Source organism: Equus asinus, chromosome 2 (genome assembly GCF_041296235.1).
Source record: "Equus asinus isolate D_3611 breed Donkey chromosome 2, EquAss-T2T_v2, whole genome shotgun sequence".
In the NCBI taxonomy this organism is placed as follows: domain Eukaryota; kingdom Metazoa; phylum Chordata; class Mammalia; order Perissodactyla; family Equidae; genus Equus; species Equus asinus.
The window spans coordinates 7,994,052-8,016,248 of NC_091791.1; the positions used below are offsets into that span (position 1 = coordinate 7,994,052).

Genomic DNA, 22,197 nt, shown 5'->3' on the forward strand with positions numbered 1-22,197 from the left:
TCCGCCGGGGAGGACAGCCTCACACTGAAGTCAGCTCTGCCATAGGGCATTTTGTAGGTGATTGCGCTGCAGGCCACATCAAGAGCTCTAGACCCTAAAACCAGTTCTAGTCGGAGCTGAAGAATTTCCTTTGATGATGGAGCTCCTTTCCCCTGCGTGCAGCAATTCCAGGAGGCTGGCCTTTCCCAGGCTCCGTCTTTCCTTGGCCATTCTCAGCAGAGGCCCCACCGTGGGACCGACTGTGGGCTGAGTCATATCAGTGACCTGTATGACTCTGGTGTTAGTCATGATTGCTAACACGTCTGAAGGTCTGCGTGTCGTGGGCCTGCCCTGCTACAGGGAAATTAACATTCTGAGGGTAGGGCCCCATGCTGGACATGTGAGCAGGTGGCCTCACAAGAGGTCAGGGGACTTTGTAGACTCATGTTGGCTTCAGTTTGACTCTATGGGCCACTGATAGAGAATTCTAGGCTTCCCCACTCTGTGTTCCACTGTGCAAGGACTGGACATGTTTTTTCTAGTGTTTAAATTAGTTTCCTAAGGCGCTGGAAGTGCAGTGAACTTGGAGGTCTCAAGAAGCACCCTGCACACGAGGTCTGCCACTCGCTGGCTGAGGGAACTTGGGCAAGATATTTACTCAGGACTCGCTACATAATTTGTGGGGCCCAGTGCAAAATGAAGATGCAAGGCCCCTTATTCAAAATTACTCAGAATTTCAAGATGGCAAGAGCAGAGCATTAAGCCAAGTGTGGGCCTGAGTGTGGGGCCTGTGTGACTGTGTAGGTCGTAGCCCGTGGAGTTGGCCCTGCACCTAATCCTCTGGGATCTTCCTTCCTCTCACAGATGACTGTGGGGTTTAATCCTCACCTCAAATGATGGTGAGGATTAAATGAGATAATACTTGGCCAACACAGTCGCCCTGAGATCCTCTCTCCTTGGAGGAAGCAACCAGCTCAGGTTAATCTTTGTACCAAGGGTCCAGCCCAAGCTGGGCACGAAGCGGGCCCTCCTTCAATGTTTGTTGAGTAGTACGAGCTCAATATGTTTGTTTATTTCTTCCGTATGTTACACTACAGATTCGCTCCTTTCTGCGGATCAGCATGCTTGTTTTTGTTTTTGTTTTCCTAGGATAGAGCTACTGTTTTCCAAAGCATTCAGGCAGAGCGTGTGTGTGTGTGTGTGTGTGTTTAATTAAAAAAATAAAAGTGATGGGCTTAAACCCAAATGCCAATTAAATCCTCAAACTGAGAGCTTCAACCACTCTGATCTGTACCCCTCACAACATAGGGCATGAGCCTAGGCGTTCTAATGCATAGTTGAAAAGGACCACAGCATCTGTAAAGGCAACATGTACTCACTGATTAAAATTAATTATGAATCACATAGTGATTATGTTATAGCCACAATGAGCACAGCTATTCTACAAAATAGGGCGGCAAAATTCCCACCTCCATTCAGGACAGCAACTGAGAGCTTCAGATAATTGTGGTTCTGAAGTGAGCTGAACCCTGAATCACAGAGAAAGGTGAGCGACAATGCAGTGAAGTCCGACTCCCAGCAACTCTCGCTGCACAGACCCTTGAAATCCTCAAGTGCGCACAACTAGTCCATTTTGTTGCACAAAACAGTTACAATAAAAGGACCCACTATTATCTAGGGCCACTATCTTTTTTCTACAACTGTTGGTTCCTGGAAATGAAACAGGAAAGTGATAGGGAATGGAGAAATAAGGACCTGTTAGGGGTCTTTGATTGTGGCAAAGCGAAAGCTGACTGCTCTCTAGCAGCGGCCCGTCCCACGGGCCTTTTCCAGGCTCCTGGTTCCGAGAGCCATCAAAGTAGCTCCCAGGGAGGCGCAAAGCAGAGAAAGGATTATGTCCTCCTGTTTAAAGGCTGCAAATAGGGGCCTTATGAACTCAACCCTTCATGCTAGGGCTATGTATTTCATTTTTTTCACTACTTTTGAAGAAACTTTTAATTTCTAAATACTTTTTAAATTTACAGATAAGTTGTCAGAATAGCACAAAGAATTCCCTTATTACCTATCACCCTAATTCACCAGTTTTTAACATTTTGCCCTATTTGCTTTATATACACGTTATTTTTTATGAACTGTTTGAGAGTAGGTTGCATACATCATTTCCCTGGCCCTTCACTTTTCTAAATTATAAAAATAATATAATCAAATCGAGGTAAAAATTCTTAAAAGATCACCCCCAAATCCTACCTCCCCAATACTAATATGTTCAATTAAAAATTACTTTATTCTCTTTGTCAGTTTACATATGTAACTTCATACAGCTGGGATCTCTTCAAATCTATTCACTGAATGATTCATCCATCCATCCACCTATCCATCCATCCACCCACCCACCTACCCATCCATCCACCCACCCATCCATCCATCCATCCATCCACCCACCCACCTACCCATCCATCCACCCACCCATCCATCCATCCATCCATCCACCCACCCACCTACCCATCCATCCACCCATCCATCCATCTATTCACCCATCCATCTATCCATCCAATAAATATTTAACCAAGTACCCACCTCCTGTTTTCCAGGCCCTACAAAACAATTCTTGCCCCACTGCACTGTTCCTCCCCTAAAAAAAAGTCCATCGCCCTAAGCCAGGGATGTTGATATGGTTGGGGTTTTTGCGTATCTACTAATAATTTCCCACCAACTTTCAAAAAAGTATTTTAGCTATTTATAGAAAAAACATACATACAATCCTACAGTTAATCAAAAAGTCAAAACGGAAATCAGAAACTCCTTCCAACAGTTTCTCAGTCCAGTTTTTTCAAGTCCAAGAAGTGATCCTTCTGTCATCTGCGGTGTATCATCACCAAGCAAGAAGATTTTAAGCTTTATTTTAAATAATTTGTATTATCAGAACAATTGGTATTTTGTTTTCCAAAGATAAAATTACATGAAAATATTAATATGTCTTTTCAAACAGCACAAATCACTCCTTTCCCAAAGCAAGTTCACAATCACTTTTCATGGAGGAAGGGATATTGCTTCCTGGAACATGACAATAGGCTTGTTGGCATCCTTAAGCATTACATTTGACTTTGAGTTTCCTATGAGCCAAGGCAACAAGGACTCATGATGGTTTACACTGTTTTAATTATCTTTTAAAAGTAAACCATTAGTTCTTCAGGAGAGATGTTCTTTATTTTCTTTTGAAGGAATGCAGAGCAGAGATGACAGAAACTCCCAAGGGGTGCGGGAGAATCTGGACCAGATCTTGCTGACTGTCCCCTCCCCCTCTGAGAGTGTTGAGGCAGATGGGGTAGGGGGGAAGTGACTGGACTCACAGCCTGTGGTAGGAGTGCCCCCCGCCCCCAACCACATTGTGGCCTGGATGGAACCCACGGCTTCTTGGGGGACATAGCACCTGGAAGTTAAGAGGTCTGTGCATTCACTGCGGGAGGGGCTTGAGAGGGTGCTGTGGAGGACAAGGCAGCATTTCAGAGGGTCAGCTGTGCCAGGCCTGGTCAGCAGGAGAATGGCCCGGCCCCCAGGAAAAATGTCCCTGCCCTGTCTGTGCTGAGAGTTACACCTGTGTCAGTTACACCTGCCCCCTCCCCCCCCCCAGTACTGGGGGCTCCCCTGGACCACCCTCCACAACTGGAGAGCTAGGACCCCACTCCCAGAGCCTTGGGGCTGGAAAACACCCCCCATCTGAATCCCAATTCTGAGTATCAGAAAGGAGGAGGAGATCTTGAACAAGGGGAGAAATCACTTTATTAAGGAGTTTGAACTTTATGTGCCAAAAGAGGCCAGTTAACCCACAAGAAACAGAATCTAACCAGAAGACACAGTTACCTTTCATTGGTAACATCAAGCAGGACCAGAGGCTCCTTGGCAAATGAGGTGAGTTCCAATGAATAAAGCAAAAGCCTCTTCTACACATTGCAAAGCAATGTGTACATTTCAAACTCCTCCCATTCGAAAGCTTGATTAACGAGATTATCTGAAAAAAAACTGTAGTATTCCAAGTGATTGGATTTTTCTATTTAACTCAGACAATCAGGAAAAAGTGATTATGGATCTTTTCCAAGAAAAATAAAAGTGTTAGATGCCACCTTTTTGAACTCTTATATTATTTCTTCTTCCTCAGTGTGAAAGTAATATGTGGGACCCTTCTTCTCAGTCACCAAGTTATTTCTACTTTCTCATTATCACAGTTTTTGGTTGTTATTGTTCTCAAATTGATCCTCAGGAGCCTTAAAATCCACGAGGCTGTACCCATCTTTGTCTTTGTCTTTTTATTTTTATTTTATTTATTTTTTAAAGATTGGCACCTGAGCGAACAACTCTTGCCAATCTTTTTTTTTTCTTTCTGCTTTTTCTCCCCAAATCCCCCAGGTACATAGCTGTATATTTTAGTTGTGGGCCCTCTAGTTGTGGCATGTGGGACGCCACCTCAGCGTGGCCTGACAAGCGGTGCCATGTCCGCACCCAGGATCCAAATCCAGGAAACCCTGGGCCGCCCAAGCAGAGCATGCGAACTTAACCACTCGGCCACGGGGCCGGCCCCGTCTTTTTATTTTTAACCAGTGTCTGACAATGCATTTAATTCTTGGGCTTTCTTTCTTTCTCCCCCCCCCCCACCCTTTACAGATGAGATTGAAGGCTTATTATTAAACAAAGAAAAAAAACTTTCAAATACGAAGATGCTAAAAATGTTTCAACAGGAACTAACTTTGCCTTTTCTGAATCCATACTAATAATTAAGATACATGGATGTAAAGAGAAGCCGTTGTTGAATGGGGGGTGTCAACCCCAGCTCCTCTCTCACTAGCAGTGTGACCTTGAGGAAGTCATGCTAAGTCTTTGAATCTGTTTCCCTCATCTGTAAAATGGGGATAATACTAGTATTTCTCATAAGGGGCTGCTATGAGGATAGAAGATGCACATCAAGGGCTTAGGCCAGCACCAGACACCCTAGGGAGTCATGGACAAACACTGGGGGCTGTTGGTGTTATTTTCATGACTTTTGTGTGTGTGTGTCTGTTAAAACGTTGGGATACTAGAAGTTGAACCTGACAGTAACATAGGACTAGATGGGAAGAGACCACGGAGAGTACTGAGAAATTTGCATCTCAGGACTATATTCTATAAAGGCAACAGAGATAAAAATTAGTACAAGGTATTTATTCTGCAAATTAACTGAAATGTACTTTAAACAAAATATTTTCTCTTTATCTTAATGTTTTTTCTCATCGAAAAATACCTTCAGATATAGCAATAAATATAAATTAAGAGGTTTGTAAGACAAAAGCTACTTTGCAACATTTTTTTATATTGTGGTAAAATATACATAACATAAAATTTACCATTTTATCCATTTTTAAGTGTACAGTTTTGTGGCATTAAGCACACTTGCAATGTCGCGCAACCCGTCACCATCATCCACTTCCAGAACTTCTTCATCACTCCAAATGGAAACTCCATGCCCATGAAACAATAACTACTCCCCTCCCCCAGCCCTTGGTACTGTCCATTCTACTTTCTGATCTCCATGAATTTGTCTACTCCAGATATCTCAAATAAGTGGAATCATACAGTAGTTATCCTCTTGTGCCTGTTTTCACTCAGCATAATGTCCTCAAGGTTCAGCCACGTTGTAGCATGTGTCAGAATTTCCTTTCTTTTTAAGACTGAATAATATTCCATTGTATACATGTACCACATTTGTTTAATCCATTCATCCTTTGATGGACATTTGGGTTGTTTCCGCCTTTTGGCTCTTGCGAACGATGCTACCAACGTGGGTGTATAAGTACTTATTGGCGATCCTGCTTGCCATTCTTTTGTGTACTGTATATACCTGGAATTGGAATTGCTGGATCATATAGCAGTTCTGTGTTACTCTTTGTGCAACTATCAAACTGTTCTCTACAGTGGCTGCACCATTTGACATACCCAAGAGCAGTGTACAAGTTTTCTGATTTCTCCACATCCTTACCAACACTTGTTATTTTCTGTCTTTTTGATAATAGCCATCCCACTGGACGTGAAGTGCTATCTTACTGTGATTTTGACGTGCATTTCCCTAATGACTAGTGATGCTGAGCATCTTTTCATGTGCTTATTGGTCATTTGCACATCTTCCTTTGAGAAATCTATTCAAATCTTTGCCCATTTTTGAATTGGAAGAAGGTTTTTGTTGCTGTTTGGAACTTTTTTTTTTTCTAAAACAACTGGAGTTTGAAATAATTCACATATTGGGGGCAAATGGGCTTATTATTTTAAAATGCAAGGTGTCAGGTAGAAGTGAGAAATAATTTTTGGCTCTGAGGATGCCTTCTTTTTAACATTCTCACAACAAAGAGCATAGTATTTTCTAAGTTAGGTCGAATTCATAGTAGACATGAAAACTGAAGGAGTGATATGGAAAAACAGCTGACTTTCGGTGGTTTCCAGGTGAGAACAGAGGGCCACTCAGAACCAAAGATCATTTGTGAAATAAGGAAGCAGAAAATCTTTATTTATGGTTATTATAGTTTATGCCTAAGAAACACAGAAAAGCACATACTGGTAGTCCAGGAGCCTGGGGGTGGGCAGGGTCAGTTTATAACCAAGAACTGTCTTAGGCGCCATGACCTGGAGGCAAAACGCCTGCGGAGAAGAGAGCCCTGAAGATGTTTTGTGGGGATAGAGGGTCTCCAGGAGATGGAGGCAACCGGGAATGCACATTTGAGCGTTTGCCGGCACAACTGCAGACTCGACAGCAACGTAGGAGAGCTGACCAGGGCCTGCTGGGGCCAGGTTGAAAACAGGCTTCGGACATCTTAGCAACTGAATTACCTGGGCGAGCGGGTGTGAAATGCTAGCTGCCATCACGTTCACCAGGTCTTCAATGGAGTTTTAAAACCTTATTGTTTGGCGATAAAACAATCATCAGGAGCCACGGCCCCCACACTGCGGGTTGCGCACGCCACATCTGGGCGCACTTCAGCAAACAAGCAAGGGAGCACCCCCTCCCCGCTGAGGGCCGGAGCAGGAGTTTTTAAATGTTAATGGACTGAGAGGCCTATAGAGCAGCGCTCTTTGGGATGCAGAAAAGGGTTTAGCGGCGCCGTGGCCCTTCCTCTGGCCCCCCGGCCCTAGCTTACGTTTCCCCCGCTCCATAGGGTGCGGTGCACTCCTGGTACGCAGGGGGTCCAACCGAGCCACTCGGCCCCCAGAATGGCCGTCCCAGCGGCCTGCAAAGGCCGGACCTCCCACCCCTCCCCAAGCCTTTCCTGTTCAACGTCTCAATCCAGTTTGTAACATCTCAATATGGTTTTTAAACAGATCGAGACTAAGGGCTCAGTTCAGTCCACACAGGGGCTCCTGGAGGACGCTCGGCCCCCAGGGAAGTGAGACGCAAGTTTGGGGGGCTCTGGGGCACAGGGAGACGAGCCCTCCTACCCCGCAGACGCTGACTCCCTTCCGCAAACCGGGCTCCAACGCTGCGGGTCATCGGCATGGAATTTCGTCCAGGTGCGGCCGGCGTTCGGCCTGGCTCCCCAGGTTTGGTGTCCAGACTCTAACCGCCGGGCGTCGGGGCGGCGCGGGGTCGGGGCCGCGGAAGAGCGCTGCGCCAGCCCAGGACCCCGGCTTCCAGGCCCCCCAGGCCGCAGCGCTTCCGTCCCGCGAGGCCCAGAGCTCCTACTCAAGGCAAGGCTTTAAAAATAGCCCCAGCGAGATCCAGGCAACAGGAAGGAACATTTTTTTTTAATGTGTAAAAAATGTTTTGCTTTTTGTAGGGAACACAACCGCTGCAAGTTCCAGCACATAGGGCCCCCTCCTCGCGCACCCACAGCCATCGCCGCCTCGCGGGCAAGGCGCGGGCACCGTCTCCGGGATCCGAATTTGGGGTGCGCAAGTGCCCCCTGTGGCCGGCCCGCGCCTGACCCCGCGGGCCTGAGAAGGCAGAAGCGGCCGGCGCGGGGGCCCAGGAGGAAGTTGGAGCCGCGGGGCCGGGAAGGGGGCAGCTCGGCGCCGCGGGCCTGGCGGGGGCTCGATGGGGCTAGGGCCACCCCGGGGCGCCGCGCCCAGGCCCGCCCGGGCTCGCGTCCCCCCACGTGGCGGGCCGCCCGGCCCCACGTGGAAGGGGCGGAGGAGGAAGGAGGGCGAAGAGAGCGCCGGCCTCCCGGCCGCTGCGGCGGGACCCGCGCCCCTGCCGCCCAGGCCCCCGCCCTCCGCGAGGGCCTCCCGGGCGGGGCCGGGCCAGCGAGTGCCCGCCGCACCCGGCCCCCTCGCCCGCCCGCCGCGCCAGTGTGCACTTTCCCGGAGCCACTAATCCCCCGAGAGAGCCGATTTGTAGTGAGGAGTATCTGTAGGGGGAGAGGCCGGCCCATGTGGGGTTGTGTCATTGGTTTGCAAAGAGAAGACCCCGCCTTTGCCCAAAAAAAAAAAAAAAAAAAAAAAGGAGAGAGGAGTGAGCGAGCGGCGACCCTCACCTCGCCTCCCGCCTCGCTCCTGCGCAGCCGGCGGGCACCGGGAGACGCGGTCGGCGCCGCTTCTTTCCCTTTCCTTTTCTCTCCGTTCTTCTCCTCCTTCCCCGGAGGAGAAAACAAATAAAGAAGAGCAAATAGCCGGGAGGCGCTCGGCATCCAGGACGCTCCCTCCCCCGATCCAAGTTGGAATTAGCATCCTCTTAGGGGTGAGCGCGGCGCGGGGCGTGCGCGGGCCGGGGACCCCCAGCGCAGCCCCCTCCCGGGGGGCGGGCGGGCGCGGGGCCGGGACTGGGGTGGGGAGGATTGGGAGCCGGGTGGGCGGAGGAAGGGGGTGGGGTGGGTGGGGAAGTAGGAAAAGGCTCGGTGGCGAGGGGAGGAGGAGGAAGGGAAGGGGAGGGGTAGGATGAGGAGGGAGGGGAGAGAAAGGCGGGAGGGGGAGGGGCGGGGAGCTGGAGAGATTAAGTTTTTGTGTGTGTGTCCCTGTGTGCGTGTGTCATTTTAAGGTGGCCCGGGAACGGCCCAGAGGAGCCGGCGGCGGCCCGAGGAGCGAGGGACCGAGCCGGGAGCCATGCCGCGCTGAGTGGGGGCCGCACAGCCGCCGCCACCGCCACCGCCGCCGGGTGGGGTGGGAGGGGCGGGAGCCGCCGCCGCCGCCGCCGCCTCCCGGGTGGGCGCCCTTCGCCGTGGACGCCGGCGGCCCGGGACGAGGTAAGGGGGGCCCCGGGGGAGGGCTGGGCCCGCCGCCGCCCCCGCCCCCGCCTCACCTGAGGCCGCGGGCTGGGGGCGCCGCGCCCGCGCCTCACTGCGCCACTCGGGGAGGAGGAGGAGGGCGAAGGACACGGAGCCGGCATCCGAGGACATCTTTGGTCTGCGTCCCCGGCCCCGTGTCCCCTCTCGGCGCCCGGGGGTGGGCGCCGGCCTGGGTGTCCCTGCCTGCCGCCCCACTCCGCCGATCGCGCCCGCTGGCCGCCGTTTGCGCCAGGATTTTTGTTGTTGTGATGAGAGTTGATGAATGCGAAGTAGGCGGTCACCTTCCTTCCCATCAGGATTGGCAAAAAAAAAAAAAAAAAGAAAAAAAGAAACCCCGAGCGCGGCGGCGTCCAGAGGGCAGCGGCGGCGGCGGCGTCTCGGCGACGGTTTCCTAGGCGCCCCCGGCTCCTGCTCCCCGAGGCCGGTGGGTGCGCGCGCGGGGGCCGCCCGAGACCCAGGCCGAGCGCGCGGCGCGCCGCGGGGACAATACGACCGGATCCCCCGGGACCGGGAGTCCGAGCGCGCGGGGCCTTGCGTTTGCGGGGCGGGGGCGAGGGGAGAGCGGGGGTCCGCGGGGAAACCGGGGCGCGCGCGGCTCGGGGCCCCCAGGGGAGCGGCCCCTGCTGGCCGGGGATCCCGCGCGGCGCCCTGGGAGCGCAAGTGAAAGACGGGAAAGGAGGCGAAGTGGAACCCTTTTGTTTTGCCGGCCCCGCATTGTTGGCTCCACCGGGCAGCCGGGCCACATCTGCCGCCGCCGCCACTACTACCGCGCCGGGCTCGGCCCGCCAAAGTCGCAGCGGGGCGGGGGCCCGGGGTGGGCCGGGCGGCGGGCGCGGGCGGGGGCCGGGCGGGCCGGGCATTTTCTCTGCCCGGCCGCGCTCCCGCGGGCACCACTTCCTCCTCGCCCGCCGCCGCCGCGAACCCGGCCCGCCCGCCTCCCCCGCCCCAGCCTCACTTTTCGGGTGGGGCGAACCAAAAAGAAAAAGTTTCGCAGGAGGGGCTGGCGAGGGCGCGCCCGGGGCGGCTGGGACCCGGCGCTGCGCAGCGACAGCCGGGCCGCCGCGGTCGCCTCTTCCTCCTTGTCCTCCGCGGCGCTGGACGGACCCGCGCGGCCGAGGGGAAGAGCCTTTCTTTCTCTCCCTCGCGCTCTTCCCAGCGCCCCGGGGCAAGTTGGGCAGAGGCGCGCGGGAGCCGGGGCGCGCCGGGGCCTTTCTCCAGCGGGAGGCCCCGCGGCGTGGCCGCTCGCCCGCAGCCCACGCAGCGCCCTGGTGCTGGGAGGCCGCGGGCCCGGGAGCTCGGCGCGGTCACCGCTGGCCGCGGCGAGACACACACGCGCACACACTCCCTCCGGTGGCTCGCTTTCCGCCGTCGCCGATGGTCACGGACACTGAGTGTGCGTGTGCGCGCGAGTGTGTTGGTGCTCCCCCCTCCCTGCCCCCGAGTACTTTTTCCGGAGGCGGCCTAAGCAGCAGTTGGCTCCAGGGGGTCCCCACGTTTAGTATTTTACGGGAGAAAGGAGGAATTTTTCGTAGAAATCCCCGCTTGCTCTGCGTCCTTGCGGTGGAGGCGGCTGGCAGTGGCCTACGTCGTCATGCCGGGCTCACTTGCCCTACCCGACTTGCCCTATCCGGGGTAAACAGATCTTTCTGGATTCCCATCCTTTTTTCTTTAAAGATAGGAGATCAGGTTAAGTTCTTAGAGAGTCAGATATGAGTGGCTTGAAGGATAGACAGGAGAATTCTGTTCTATAAATATGCATTGGGAATTTAAAATGCTAAGTGCCTTATTTGCAATTCTGTCGGATATTCTAGAGGCTGGTATATTTTTATCTGACATGGATAATTTGGAGGGGACGTATTTTTTGGTTAGTTTACAAAGTGATTCTGCCTCCCGACTTTGGCGAAATACATCAAACTCTCGTACTACTCTTTCAAAGAAGATACTCTTCGCACTAGGTGCTGGGGGTTCAAAGACAGTTTAAAAATTACCTCGTGTTCAGTGCCTAAGACTGCTGTTCTGCCTCAAAGTAGAACTAGTTTTCACGGACTTCGGAGAATTCCACTCTTTTGTAATTTTTTTTTTAAATAAATCTTTTACATTTTAAAGTAACGAGACCTTAAAGGATCTTGTTTTTATAATGATTTGATTTCAAAAAGTTTTCCTTACAGCAATTATAAAGTGATATTCAAAACGCTAATTAACACTTTGTCAGAGCAACTTTAATATTGAAACAGGATTTCTTTTCTTTTTTCAAGTAACAGGGACGGTATCCTAGAGTTGGAACACTAAATATCCTTTTGTCTGGTATCAGATCTCTAAACTGCTCTGATACTCTCCTGTAAAAACCCAGAGTGCCCTTTTTATTGCCCCCAAAAGAAAAGTTAATGAGATGGTAGGTTTCGAGCAAAAAAGCAGGCCCTCCTTCTTGCAAAATATGCTTACAGTTGCCATTGAAGTTGGATGTTAGCCGTGAATGCACTTGCCTTTAATGAAACCAGTTTAATCGTTCACACTTGATCAAGTATAACAGGACCAAACAAAGGAAATAAGCCAGCATATTTCTGTAGAGCATTGAGGGGTTTAGTGTAAGTGTTGATGTCCGGTGGCCCCCTCCCCCCCCAGTCTGCCCCTAGTACAAGGGAGCAAGGTTGAAGGCGAAGGGAATTTATGGCGCTGATTGGTTTCTGTGCCCCAGGGGTAGGGGACCCCAGATTGGCCCTGTAGAAAGCCGTTATTAGGGGGAATTTAAAAATCTTGGGTTTGGAGCTCGTTTTGAACCTGACAAGTAGCTTTTTGGTTGAAATCTTTTTCTTTTTGGGAAGATAAGGCTAAGGGGTTTGCCGTCTCCCTCATTTCTAATTGTAGCTTAATAGGGCCAAGAGGAGGGTGGCGTGGCTCTGCAGATTGAGCTCAGAGCCCTGTGTTATTTACGGCTTCACTCGGGATCTTTGAAACTGGCCCTTGAATGAGTGTTCTCCTGGGGGGAGGGGCAGGGTAAATTACCTTTTCTTAACTGATGTTTTAAAAATCCTCTTTGTCCCTAAAATGTATTCCTTTGCTAGGCATGAGTTGCAGCTTCTTCTGGGCCTTGGTCATAACAACTCAGTGAAGAAATATTTACAAAGTTTGTCTCTTTTAAAGTTAAAGGAAAAAAGTTTGGCTACTTAAAAACAAACACTACTAGCATTGTAAAAATACACCAGTGACATACTTTGTGAGATATTTTGGCCTTTTCAGAGTCAGGGCACACCTGTTCCTGTCCCCGCGGAGTTGAGTTTGCTTTCCCTGGCATTGTTAATCTGGTTGGGTACACAAGACGAAACAGGAAGACCTGCTATCTGGATAATTATTAACCAGCCCATCAGTTAGCCTTTCAGGGAATAATCAATAACTTTACTCTTGACTTCGAAAATTCCAAATAGAAATCCTATTCATAAGTCTGAAAAGTGTTTTAAGGAGACATGAAATGAAACAAATAGCCACAACAACAACAAACAAACAAAACCACCAAATCGGCCTGCAACTTTTTCAGTGTTCTGAGTGGCTAGCTACCAGAGAAATGTATGATGGGTATATTCAATAGGTACCAAACCAGCAACGCACTGGATTTGAAAAGGATATTTGGGAACTTAAAACATGGAAGCAGAGGGAGCTCGGCTATGGCTCACACCATTTGAAATCCTTAAGATTCGCAGATTAAAAACAAAAAGGGCCCCGCTGAGATCTAGCACCAGAATGCCATTTGCCAACAGTTCTCTCCCATCATGAATCATTTTTGAAGGCAAAGTTATACCCTTTGCACTTAACGCTTTCCCTAAATGGAAAAAATTTAAAGAGTTTACAGCAACGGTAGAATGGCCGCCCCAGTTGTCATTTTTTACCACTGTCATTTCAATATAGAAGGGCTGTCATCATAACGTATGTGAGTGCAGCCTGGGTCCCTCTGTTAATAATCTTTCTATCAGTGAAAAGCAGCAGCCCAAATGTCCCATGTCCCTGATACGGGCCAAAAATATATATTCATAGAGGACATGATTGGGAAGGCAAATTTATCTGTTGGGCAGGGCATACAACTCAGGTAATATTTCCACCGCCTGGCTGATAGTTCTGATCCAGAGGGTGGAACCCATTTTTGTAGTAATTTAAAAATGGGAGTGCAGTTGAAAAGAAGTGCTTAATCCTTAACAGAAGGGACACCCAATAGTGAAATAATTGGGGTGCCTTATTCCCCAAGAATCTTCCTGTGAATCGCCAGCCAAGAAATGCTTGTGTGGACTTCCCCTCCCGAGAACTTTGAGTAGGCGCAGGAAAATGCTGGAATGGATGTGCTCTCGGAGGCTGTACTGCCTGGGCAGATATCAGTTTTCTGCCTTACAGCTGGTAAGCATGTCCTAATTTACATCGCCACAGTTAAAGTTACAGCTCCCTGGGAAAGAAGGAAAAATGTGAGGCTTCCCCCTCACCCAATCTTTTGAAGTTAATTTTTATTCATGTCTGTGTTTGATGGAATATGTATCAAAGACATATGAAAGGGTTTTTTTTTTTTCTAAAACCCTATCTCTGGGTTTGGAAAATTATATTTAATAATTGCTAAAAACTTCAGAACCATTTTTAAGGTGTTCAGTGTTTCTTTTGATCATGATTTAATGGATAGTATCCAAAAGCCATCAATGTGACTCTAATGATATTCACAAATGAATGTTTGGGCATAATCGTAGTTTGCTTTTAGCTATCATTATTAATGTTTAAAGTCTAAATTGTGGCTGCACTTGGGCATTCAGGACTTCACCAGTGAAAGGAAGGGCTTTGCACATTGTGCAAAAAAGGGGGGATTCACAAATGAATACAGAATGGATAATAGGGAGAGCGCCAGGCCATTGTTTGTGTGGAATGTTGACAATGGGAGCCAAGGGGCAGTTTCCCCTTCATTCTAATAACTGCTCGAGAACACAGAGACTCAGGAGCCACAGACAGGATGGGAACCAGCGTCACATTCATCTGTCTTTGCCGGGCATGGAAATTTGGGCACTGGCCCACTCTCTTTCCAGAGTTTCTCTTAGAAGGTGGTCTTTCCTGGACGAGTAGGGAACTTTGTGTGCTTTTTCTTCTCAGTAATCTGCTTTTTGGAGGCGAGATTTTTAAAAGCAGAGGCTAGAGTTCTTCAAAGCAAGCGTAAAAAAGCAAACTTTTTTCCCCTAGAAATGCAATTTTAAGAAATCCTATTCCACACGTACCAGAAATCGAGGCATCTTAAGTCACAGGAAGCAGTTATGTTTATCTTTATGACTCTCCTTACATTAAAGCAGATTTTCATCTTTCTGTCGTGTGAGGGAAAGTGCCCCTAACGTGAGTATTTGTTGGATTTCCGTGTTTTGCTGCGCAGCTGCTGCCATTTCTGAAACAGCTCCTCTGTGTGGCATCCTCGTCCTCTGTTGACAAAGCCCTCTTGCTTCCACGTGGGAGCTGTGGCTCCACAGTGGAGCCAGCTCTATAGCCAATGTTGCACGCACTCCTGCGACCTTTCTTTTTAATTCCTCCCGTCAGTGGACTCAGTGTCGACATTGCCCACTGATGGGGGTGATGCGTGTTCTGATTTTAGCGAGGTCCCTTGGTTAGAACTTCGGCGCCAGCTGATGTTTCCTCTGCATCTAGCCTAGTCCAGCCCCGAGCGAATGTTTTAGAAATGATCTGCTTTAACTGTTTCTGTAGCTAAATTTAACAGATGGTTGCCTGGAGTTGGCTTAATATTCACAAAAATTGTGATAAAATGGTTGGGTTCTTATTCATGGGGCAAGTGATGCTTTTGGTTTTATGGAGAATTGTGACTTTTATCCTGGGTAACAGAGCCTTCCTTTCTCCCCGAGGTCGGATGGTGTTTAGAAGATGTTAATCCGAATAGCTCTTGGCCTGAACCTGGTGGGCAGCCTCACCTTTGGTGGTGGTTTTCTGCGAGTCCAAAAAAACCACAGGGCTGAGGTGGGAGGGCAGTGCTTCTCGTCCACTGTCGGTCTAAAAATCCTTCCCATTTGTAAAATGCAAAAAAATGCACCTCCTTCATGTTGCTTTTACTCCCTTCAAAAGTGTTCTTCTGATCAGCAGACGTGTGCTTCTCGCATTAAAATAAATCCTTTATTATGACTTGAAAGAAACTTAACTGGCTGGAAGGTTGTCTGATTGGAAATAGCAGCAATATTGCTGTGTCTCCTCACAGCCTGGGTTGTGCCGAAAACTGGAAGGGCCTTTTTAAAGGACACGGAATGGAGATGTGGGTCTTTCTGCCGAGTCGTAAACTCCCTGCCTCGCTCCAGCCAGGCCTGAAATCTGGCCTCCAGCAATCCGCCTGAGCCCGGGACAAACAAAAACTTCATTATGGAGTCATAGAAGCCCAGGAAGTTTCTTTGGAAGGGACCATACACCAAGATCATAGAGAGCATCCTTTTTTTTTTTTTTCCAGTATGGCAATTTAAAAAGCCTGCTTAAGGTTGAGGCTAGTAAAGATTCATTTGAAGGTGTAAATGACCCGAATCAAACCTGGGAGTGGTGGTATTGTACCTGTCCCAGGTGTGGGGGAGGGGGAGGGCAGGTGGTGAGGAGGAGGTGGGGCACAGAAGGGGAGGGAGGCACAGCAGGTGAAGTTCCTCTGCAGTAGGGGGTGAGAGGCCGGGAAGGGCTTGTGCACCTTCCCTGGAGAGTGAACTGCCCCTGGACTTCATTCTTTTGCTGCTGGATGCCTTTAGGGCGGTTGGTCTATTCATGCAAACAAAGTCAGTTTATTCGCTGCTTGTTCGGGCCCAGGTGGGCTGAGGGAGGGGGTGGGGGCGGTGCTCACAAGCCTGTGTGGATGGTGGAAAGCTGTGTGAATGGTGGGGAGCCAGAAGGTGGAGAGCCACGAGGATGTTGCAGCTCCCGGGCCTGCCCACCTGGAGTGTAGCCAGAGCCAGCAGCCAGCCGAGCCGGGAGGGCCCTCCAGAGCTCTTAAAACCCTGTCCCAGGAATGGTTGAGGGGACTGACGATGTGTTCAGTCTGGAGTGGAGCGGCCTCACCTGCTCACGTGGTCTTGCTTTGCTGGGAGGGATGGAGTACTGGTGACACCAGGGAGGCCTTGCTGTTGGAGCTGCCAAGCCAGACGGGCTGCGTGGGCTCCTAGCACTGGCAGAGCTTGGCTGACCACTGGGCCGGGTGTGGGGCAAAGCTTTCTAAACACGGGAGACCCCGAGGGCGGCCCACACTCTAGGACTCCTGCCTTATGAACTGGGGGAGGGGGAGAAGGCTGCCTTTTCTTCCCATTGGGGGTGACAAATAGTTTTGAACTTTTTTTTCCGTCCCTCCTCCAGACGTTAAACTGTGGTGTGCACTGCTGGCCTCTGGCTCTGTCTTCCCTCCAGGGTCTGGATGGAGCCGGCTGCAAACCCATCCATATTCCTTGGTATCCCCGGAGCACACAGAGATGTACCTGATTCCCTTTTCTCAGCGCTTTCTGGCTATGGGCGAGAAGTAACTCCAGGAAGGCAATCAATAAAGAATGTATTTTGCTGTACAGATATCAGTATGCACATATAAGTGCCTATAAGTAAAATCTCAGAATGTTTTTGATCTTAAAAACATTTCACAGTCATTAATCTTCACGACACTCCTGCGGGCTAGCTAAATAGAGCAATTCCTATTTTATGCGAGGAAGAAATATTAAATTGCCCCCCCCCCTCCCCGCCCGGCAAGTTGCACAGAGGCTGTTCTCGCCTCCTGTTTCTCCTGGCCCTGGAGCGCCGGGAACCCCCACGCCCAGTCCAGACTGAACCTGGGACGGCTTCCGGTCTCCTGCGCGACCTTCGGATGCCGGGAGGGCGAAGCCGGGCCTGGGCGGAGGCCAGCGCCGCACCTGGCGCGCTCTGGCCGGAGGGGGCGGGATCTGGCTGCATTGTCCCGACGGCGCCCCGACAGCCGGGGCCCTCGGCCTCCAGGCGTCTGGGGCCCGGGGGTTCGAGGACCCCAGACCCGCAGGTGAGGTCCCCCTGACCCCTGGGGCTCGCGGACCTGGCGGCCCCTCCCCTCCCCTCCCCTCCCCCCGCCCGGCTGTGGCACCTGGTGGCTCCGCCCCCCGCAGGCCCGCGGACCTGGCTGCTCGGTCCTCCCCGTCCCCGCCTCGCCTGCCTACCTGGCGGCCCCGCCCCTCCCCCGCTCTCCCCAACCCCCGCAGGCCCGCGTACCTGTCCCCCCAGAGGTACGTGGCACCGCCGGAAGCGCCCCTCCCCTTGCACCTCGCCTTTTCACTTGTAAATAGGGGGCCGCTTCCCGGCGCTGGGAAGTCGTCGAGAGGTGATAGAAATGGCCCCTACCCCCCGGTGCCACTTCCTCCCTCCTCCCACAGGCCTCCGTGCGGGGTCCGGCGCCGCCCACACCCGCGGGGTCGTCGGCGCCCCTTTCGGTCCCAGGACAGGGAAGGAGCCACGATACGACGTGGGACTCCAGGGTGGGCCCCAACCCGCGGGCGAGGCTCGGAACAGAACCAGGTACCTGGCTGGGCCGTGCCTGAGCTACCCCCATGATCACAGGCGGCGGGGGTCGCATTGTCTCCATCCCTCCAGTGGACAGGGAGGTTCGTTGATTGACTGCGCCATGGTGGCCGAGACGCTACAAACGGTAGAGGGCCGCGCCGCTACCACTGGGCCGGCTGCGGATCCCGTCCCTTGGGCGGTGTTTGAGGCGCTGTTCTCCTGCAACTTTCGAATCTGGCTGTTTTATTTGTACTACAAATAGCGCGGTAGTGGTCCTGCCGGAAACTGCGAGGATTGCGGAGGCCGTCCTGGGAATCTCCGTCCCGGACGGGGACCTGCTGCTTTCTCTGCTCTTCAGCCGGCGGCGGTTCTCCGCTCGGAGCCTGGGGAGCCGCGGCACTGAGGCCGCCGGCCAGTCAGTGCAGAGCCAGGACGATCGGGGGCTTCCCACTTTGCACCCCTCTTCTCCTTGGCGGAGGAATATGTGTGTTTGGCTCTTTCTATCCTTGCGGTCTTAATTGATGCTCAAGAAATTCATGCAGGGGCCGGCTCTGTGGCGAAGTGGTTAAATTCGCGCACTCTGCTTGGGCGGTCAGGTTCAGGGGTTTGGATCCTCCGCGTGGTCCTAGCACCTCTGGTCAAGTCATGTTGTGGCGGCGTCCTACGTACAAAATAGAGGAAGATTGGCACAGATGTTAGCTCAACGACAATCTTCCTTACCAAAAAAAAAGAAAGAAAGAAAGAAAAAAGAAATGCATGCAGGCCATTTAAGTAGTTCTGTTATTTTTGTTAAGGTAACAGTATACCCTTTGAGTATTTACTTAGTATCTTTGTCCCTTTCACTAGATACTTGGTGTATGTTGCATTTGATCACAACAAGGTGGAGTGATGTCAGGCGCAGGAGGCACTCAGGTGACTTGTCTGTGACTCCCCCCCGCCCCCCCACCAGGGGCAGAGCTGAGATTTGAACCAGGCTGTTGGCTGTGAGGTTCCAGCAGGATTCCCTGGTGGAGGTAGAACCTCTGCCTCGGGAGCCTGTCTTCATGCCACCCTGAGGGCGGAGGGGTGAGAGTTGCAGGCTTGCCCCAAATCTGGCATGTTCTCCCCAGGATTCAGATGGGCTTCTCAGAAACAATTATCTTCCTCAGCCCCAGAGTTGTTTTCCAGACCATGTGGGCTATGAGAAGTCTGGCTTGTTTTAATTTCCTTCTTTACTTAGTGATCTTTGGTTAGGATCTCACGACCTAATGCCAAGGAGGGATTTCTAGATAGTTTCCTGGACCAGGCCTGTTTTAAATTCACTGCGCTTTTTGGGTTAATGAACAGCGTGGCTCCTGACCAGAAGCCTGAGGCGGGCTCAGTAGCCGGGGGCCCACACTGGATGCGCAGGGAGAATTCTGCCCCTCTGGATCACAGGCTCGCTGTCCAGGCAAAGACTAGACACCTGCCAGGTCTCCGAGGGCCAGGCACAATGCTGTTGCTCCAGCCGCAGTCTCTCATTTATCCTCACATAATCTCTGAGGTAGAAGTGAATCTCTGTTTTATTGGTAAAGAAACTGAGGGCCTGGGAGGTTAAGTGAGGGAGCTAGAAGTTTAGCTGGTTCCAACTGCACATGGCCCTGGTTTCTCTGTAAATGACTGAGGCTTCTTTGGCTTTTGACTGGGACTTGGGTACATTTGGGGGTGACTTTGCCATGCTAGCTAAACTTAGACCCCTTCTGTCCTCCTGATCTCACTTTCTCCCTTGCCTCCATCTCGTTTTCTCTGATGCACGCCCAGAACACACATGTGCGTACACACACACACACCCTGGGATTACGTGCATTGCTTTTATGCTGTTTAGGATTTTTTTGTGTTAAAATTGGATTTAGTGGCCAGGTATGGTTTTATCAGTAGGTGAGACTCGATTTCCAAGTTTTTGCTCTGTTAGTGATTTCAGTCCATCTTCTCAGAGCAAGCCCCTCCTTCCTGGTGTGTCCTGCTCACTTGAAGCAGGGACTGCGGGTGGGTGGGGTGCAGCCCTCTCTCTCTAGCTGCTTCTCACTTTCCAGCTGGATTCATTATGCATATCTTACCACAGGAGTTGATTCCTGTGTTCCCGCGGAATTTGGGAAAAGAGACAGGGAGAGTGGTGAGCAGTCTGTTTGCCCCACTCCTGTAAAAACCAGCGAGAAACTTGATTCTACCGGGTAAACCTCCTTTGGGTTGCTGTCCCACGTCTGTGTTGACCTTAGAAAGGAATTTGAATTAATACTCCTGAACAAAAGGAACAGCCTGTTTTCAAAGGGACTATCAGAGAATTGAAAGGGAATGGCACAAAGTTGGGTGTGTCCTGAAATCTGGAGACAGCCCTGCTTGGGTGATTAACTCACCTGAAAGGCACCCAGAGCAGGTGATGCGGAGCTCTCCGACCCACCTTGGCTTCCTTTAAGGTAAGGTCCCCACAAGGTGGAGATTTTCCTGAAAAACAGGCTTTCCTTTAATTACAAGATTACCTTCCTGCCCTCTAATGCTTCTCGTCCTTTTGTGAACACGTGTGTGCTTGCAGACACGTGTGCTTGGGAAAGCCCTGGAGTCTTTGCTGGTGCTCCAGGGCCGCAGCGGGCTGGGGGTGGTGGGGCCACTGCGGCCTCCCTCTCTCAGCCTTTGGGTTCTGCCTTGTCTCCTGGAGGGACTGAGGGAAGCTCGGGGGGGGGGGGGGGGGGGCATGTCCCTCGACCAATTAGTCACATTAGCCCTAGCGTGCTGGCTCAGCTCCATCTTAGGTAATGATTATATTCTATTTTAAGTGCCCCCTGCAGTTTTCAAACAGGTGTCCATTCTGCTTCACTCCACATGGAAAAGGGTGGTGCGTGGGTGGGCTGCGGTGGGGCCAGGCTCAGCCCTGGGCCAGCTCCCACCTCACAGGCCTCTTGGATCTCAGTTGTGCCTCTGCAAGACATGAGAAGGGAGAAGGTGCTCCCTCTGGGCCACTTATATCTGGAAAGTGGATGTGGCTAGATCTTAAGGCATCTCAGCAAGGAATGTTCTAAAGTCCCTTGTTGTTTTGTCAGTCTTTGCTGATCGGCCCCAGCGTGCAGGTTCTTGATGGAGAAGTTGTTTCCTGAGAGCCAAGATTTGTGGGTGGCCTCAGAACCGTCTTTGGGTCCGTGGAGCAGGAGGTGTGTGTCCGTGTCCTCTTCCGGGTTTCAGGGATCCCTGTCTGCAGACAAGCCCCTGAGCTTGCCATCTGAGTCCCTCCCGCAACACATGATGGCTGTCTGATAGGTGTCCATGTGCCCACACTTGTGTCAGGGAGGGGGTACGCCAGGTTTCCTGAGACCATATTTTTCTCGGCCTTGACCTTTGTGCAGAGTTCTGTTTATTCTTCCTGTTCCTCCGAGATGCTGTTGCTTTTTCACTCAGGGCTGAGGATTTTTTTTCTCACACTCACATCCTTTCTTATTTCTCAGCTAAGCCCCGGATTAAGAATGTGGCTTCCACTGACAAAAGCCAGGAGATTTCAGAATTAAAGTTGGAATTCTATCTGTAGTGATGTCTTCCTGAGTATTTAAGGAGGGCTGAACGATGGGTAATTTTTTCCTCCCTAAACTGGCCAGATGTGCTCCGAGTAGTGGGCGAAGGAAGCAGCTCAGAAATGATTGTGGAGTTTTCTTTGCGGTAATTGCGAGATTGCCTTATTTGAGTCCCTTGTGTCCCAGGGGTATGAAGGGAGCGGGGTTGGAACTGGTCCGTTGTTTGTGTTGTGCTGTTACTGTGAGTCTCAGACGGGCCTGGGAGCTGAGAAGCCCCTCCGAATGCAGTGAAACCACTTGAAATACACGTGGCAAGTATAACTCTGGTTCTTTAAAATGTATGTCTGCAGGGCAGATTAAAAAGGTTTTTTCCCTAATTCCTTTCATCTTCTAGAGCAGCAATGGGCAAGCTGGGGTCCTGGAGGGAGAGTGACTGGTGGGAGTTGTGTCCGACTTCTTTGTGTTAGTGGAGAATAGGGCCGGGTCAGTGCAGGGAACACTTTTTGGCCCTCCCTGTGGCTGGGAGTTTTGTAACCTGGTGATTACTTGGCCCGTCGGGCCCCAGGCTCAGATCCAAAAGCTTTGCTCTCGGCCACCCTGGCTGCCCGCCGTGGAGCACTGGGCTGACCTCAGTGTATCTGCTCACTGTGCCGGTGAGGGCGAGGTCCCATTGAGAGGTGGTGAATGTCTGCCTTCCCAGGGCTTAGGCTGGGCCCAAGGAGAGATGGGTTTTTCCTTGCCCTCAAAGACCTTGCTACAGGCCATAAGATATTGATACGGACATCAGCAGCAGCCGGGGAGGTGGCATCAGATGGGACAGACTGTTCCAGAAAGTGTGGCAGAGGACAGATGGAAAGAGATGCTTGACTATATTCGGGATTTAGGGAGCCCTTGCAAACGGCTTCCTTTTCTGAATCTAAAATGAGGGTAAGAATAGGGCATGCCATAAGGATTCAGCGAGGTAATATTTATAA

At 51.3% G+C, this 22,197-nt stretch overlaps 1 protein-coding gene across 5 annotated transcripts in view; it reads left to right on the plus strand.

Annotated features, from left to right (window-relative positions):
* The first annotated feature begins 8,274 nt into the window (after window positions 1-8,274).
* CTBP2 (C-terminal binding protein 2) overlaps window positions 8,275-22,197 on the plus strand; it is a 165,856-nt gene continuing 151,933 nt past the window's right edge. Inside the window, exons 1-2 of one of the 5 annotated variants that reach the window (XM_070481235.1) lie at window positions 17,107-17,214; window positions 17,582-17,723. The gene's annotated coding sequence lies outside the window, so the exon portion shown is untranslated. Of the gene's footprint in view, window positions 8,672-8,968; window positions 9,174-9,273; window positions 9,640-17,037; window positions 17,215-17,581; window positions 17,724-22,197 lie in introns of those variants that run through there. The other 4 variants (XM_044749008.2, XM_070481220.1, XM_044749020.2 and 1 more) reach the window with 4 other exon arrangements.